The sequence below is a fragment of the Monopterus albus genome, unplaced genomic scaffold (assembly GCF_001952655.1).
Source record: "Monopterus albus unplaced genomic scaffold, M_albus_1.0 scaffold13.1, whole genome shotgun sequence".
NCBI lineage: Eukaryota > Metazoa > Chordata > Actinopteri > Synbranchiformes > Synbranchidae > Monopterus > Monopterus albus.
The window spans coordinates 1,374,287-1,378,552 of NW_018127893.1; the positions used below are offsets into that span (position 1 = coordinate 1,374,287).

Below are 4,266 nucleotides of genomic sequence, written 5' to 3' on the forward strand. Positions count from 1 at the left end.
TACTGATAAAGTATCTTGAAACGTCTAGCACTCATAATCACTACTACTACAAAGAACCCGATAGAGGGCGCCCGCAAATGCGTTATTGCATAGTATGCTCACTACTGACGGGCCTCTTGATCAGTCTGCAAGGCTGTCAAAATAACCAAAATACAGGAAATACGGTTATTTTTTCCAAAGTAAAGGGCCGACACATGCGCAGGGCATGCTTACTTTGCCTGATTGAACGGATAGTTAGTGTTTCCAATGGATCAATGCTAAAATGATTTTCCAAAGACGAATACTGAACATGCGATGTGAAACAGTTTTTATTGCACATATATCTTTTGTACATGCGCCAAGAACACAATTTATAATAATCCAAGGCTTTGTTTTGAAAGTACTAACCGGAAGTTCCGTCACTTACTCTGACTAGCTTGAAACGGGTATGGTTGGGATAGGCCATAACAACCACCCAACAAGGCGTTGTGCAACTATGGGGGAATACCGAACCGAACCGAGAGTAAAATGGCTTTGGTTTAGTTTTTAGTCTAACTGAATGAATTCCTTTGGCCGGAAGTCGACGTAGTGGTAAATTATATCATATTTAGGCATCAAATGTGGACGTTGACGTCGAGCCGTGCGTAATGAGCAGAGTTGGAAAAAGAAGGTGTTGAGCTGCATTTTTTCTCTCCCTGCCAGAGACAACTTGGTTCGGAGTACCGTTTAAACTACGGGGTTATACAAAGAAAGATAATGACTACGAAGCTCTCCATTTTCTGGTAAACGTATTGACCGCTTGCTTTTCAACAGTTGCATCGTATCTTGCTCAAAGTAAATTGCTGGTTCCGAGAGGTAAACTCAAAGCGACACAACGGAGATAGCTTACCCTAGCCTAAGGATAACGTGATGCTACTAATTACAGGGCTACGGTGAATATGACTCCTCGCTGTTAGGCTGTCGCGAAATATTTAGATATTACTTCCTATTTTTAACAGCTGAGACAAACAACCCTGTTGGTTTTTGCTCTTACAAGCACTTTTAACCATTGCTTCCGCCGAGCAGCGATAGCCCACCAGTAGCCCGTAGAGCAACAATAGCTCCGCATTAACGATAAGCTAACAAAGCCATTGCAAATGATTGATTTCTTGATTCACAGGTTACAAAAGGGTGCACTTATTTTCTTTTTGTGAAGCTAGATCAGAGGAAAAGTTCTGCATGGATGTGCATTTTCACTTTGGGGTTCAACCCTACATGTTGCTGTTTATCGCCTCTGTGTCAGATAGTTTTTGATAGGTTGTGTTATGGCAGTCTGTCATCTATAGGAGTCTGTATCCTACTTGTGGATATTGGTTTATCAAAGTAATAATTACCAGTAGTCAAATAACAAATTAGAGAGTAGTAATTGCTGTAGATTTGCTGGTATTCTGTTAACTATTTTAGCTATCCTGACTAGTCTATGTTGTTTTTATTTGCTTAACTCACCCAACGAATCTTTTTCTTTTATTGCTCTCCCAAGGGGTTTCTATAGCCATGTATATAATGATTGTAAGTGGCCATATGCACACTGTGATAATCCTATGGTAATCTGACTGAAGTTCTGGTTGGACTCAGTATTCTTCTCCTGTTTTCCTCCGTAAGATGACCTGTGTATAGCTTGCTGTCTTTTTGGTTTGGAAAAGGTGTGTGCACTGCACTTTTCAGCATTTAGGTTTCTCATTTCACCAGGTTAAATATTTGTCTCGGTGCTCTGGGGCCATATAATGACATGTAATTATTGGAGTTACAAACTCAGGATAATTGCAAGTAGAGCTAGACTCAGCTTGCAAGTACTTGCTACAGTGTAGCTAATAGAACTGGACTTTGGCCTGACTGGCTAGTTGGAGGTAGAACCCCTTAAGGAGCATTGACAACTCACTTTAAATAAACATTCATTGTTTTGGGTTGCCATTCATGTTGCCAGGTTGTGTTTGTATAGTCATTCGTGTCTGTACACTTAATATTTCTTTACTAAAAAGATGGTCCTTTCAGTCTTGCTTTACAGTCAGACCAAGAGCTTGTCATCCATCCATTTAATCTTTGTCACTTTAAGTATCCTCATGTTTTCACCCAAATTTCTGAAAGGGAAGAACAGAAGAATATGTTTACACTGTTGAAATACTAGATGCCACATCCACTTTTTGTAGCTGACAACACAGTCGGTGAAATGACAAATATGCAGCGCTATGCTTCATATTGTTGGCTGACACAGACTAATCCAGAGGCTGTCCACCATGAGTCATCATCGTGGAGACATTTGCTCCCTCTATCTGTCTCTGTCATTTCAGGCTGTTTCTGTTTTCTAGCCTGTTTTGATTCCTGTACTTTCCTGTAGCTCTCCTGGCAGAGTCTGTAATCAGTCGACTGGCCTGATTCACTGTTATACTGATTGACCTGATTGGCAAAAAACACTGCAGAGGTAAGCAGTCTGCTCTGCCTCTGAAGTTTGTGTTTCTAGCTATAATTTCAGGCAAAATATGACATCATTGTTTTAAAGGCTGTAATGTATTCTGTTTTTGTTCCACCTTTATTCCACTTCCAGATCTTGCTTTGGGATGTTTGCAGGCACATCAATATTGTTGGAAAGCTCTGGTTTCTGCTCACTGCAGCATTCCTTATTATGACCTTTATAGAGCACCTTTGATTGTATTAAATATCCAGAGAGTCAAACCTTCTATAATTACTGTCTCATGCAATAACAAAGCATATAATGGCCAACTCTCCCCATAGATCATTCATCAATTTTTGTGAGAGCAGCACTTTTTAAAATGTATATTCTGCAGTTTTAACAATGGATACGTTGACAGTTTAATTTTTTCATGTTGATTGGGTAAGACCTGCATGTTTCTTTTTGTTGTATGTGTAACAAGAAAGTAAATTTCTTCAGGGATCAGTGTGATGGGACTTAATGAGATAATAACATACCAGCAATGGACTGAAAAATCCCCTTTTGAAGAAATGAAATGGAAGAGCTGTGTATTTGAGAGCTTTGGCACAGAAAGAGCACTTTGCAGCTGCTGTGTAATTTTAGACAGGGAAGTGTTTGGGGGTTGTATTGCAGTGTGTCTGCTGTTGCTGCCCTTTCATTCAGGCCTGACTGTGACATTGGCACAGTGATTGCTCTTTTTTTTTTTTTAGAAGGTTAGGACCTGTGACACTTGGGCTGAGAAAGGTGACTATCAAAAAGTAATTTCATTTCATTCGTAAGATTTACTGTGGGACAAATAGCCGAGCTTTGGTTTAGAGGGATGACCTGTAAGAGTCTGCAATGAAATTTGGGTTTGCAGACAGGAACGGAGACGCTGATACCCGTCTCTTTCCTTTTTTCTAGCCTTGATGAGGAAATCCACTAAATGATTGATAAAGTGCCCCGACTGTCATTTGAATAATACAGCGGTCCTCTTGTCGTGCCAAGCATTTATGTATGTTAATGTTCTGTGGGAGACTGGGCTTCTGTCTTTTAAACATCTGCAAGAGGTTGGTTTTAAATTTTAAAACAATGATACAGATGACTGAGGCAAGGTGCTTAGTTTGAAAGGTTGTCTGTGTGTGTGTGCAGAGAGTGAGAGAGAGAGAGATAGGTGGGGGTAGGGAATGTCTCCTGTCACTTCTCATTAGGGACGCATAGTCCAGCTCGGCTGGTGTCTGCCTTGCCCCGTCTGTGGCGCTGCCCTCCTCTGCTCCCGGCCTGTCACAACAGAACAGCGCACTGTTTCAGTGAAAACTGCTTAAAAGTGCCTCAATATTCAGCATCAGACATTATGGCAGAGAATGCTTTTTATTGAACAGTGTGAGGCAGGTCTCAAGGAAATAGCTGTCCTAAATTATGCTTTTAGAATTCTGCACTGCAGCTCAAGTTAAATTTGGTTCACTCATTTGAATGAGTTAAAGCTGTGGGTCTGCCTGGCTTGGAGTTGGTGTACTGTTCAGTTGATGTGTTGGTTCCTTTTTATTCTGCTTGTGCTGTGCTCCTTTGAGGACCCCACCACCACCCTCTTTTGTAAACAAGACAGTACATTTCTCAAGGGCTTCCTCCTCTCTCCTACATATTCAAATTCATTTTTCTGATTTTGTCCAAATGAATTCCCTGTGAAGATGAGGCTTATTTAACGCAGTCTAATGAAATGAAGCTCAACTAACATTTTTATTGGAGTGCTCCAGTGTGACTGCTTGGTGTGACTCTGTGTGTGTGTGTGTGTGTGTGTGTGTGTGTGTGTGTGTGTGGAGTAACAGGCTGGGGTTTTCTAT

The 4,266-nt window shown here is 40.9% G+C and overlaps 1 protein-coding gene across 3 annotated transcripts in view; it reads left to right on the top strand.

Moving 5' to 3' along the window:
- Positions 1-421: 421 nt before the first annotated feature.
- The window catches only part of btbd7 (BTB (POZ) domain containing 7), a 19,612-nt gene continuing 15,767 nt past the window's right edge, over positions 422-4,266 (top strand). Inside the window, exon 1 of one of the 3 annotated variants that reach the window (XM_020590859.1) lies at positions 422-761. The gene's annotated coding sequence lies outside the window, so the exon portion shown is untranslated. The remainder of the gene's footprint in view (positions 762-4,266) is intronic. The other 2 variants (XM_020590860.1, XM_020590861.1) reach the window with 2 other exon arrangements.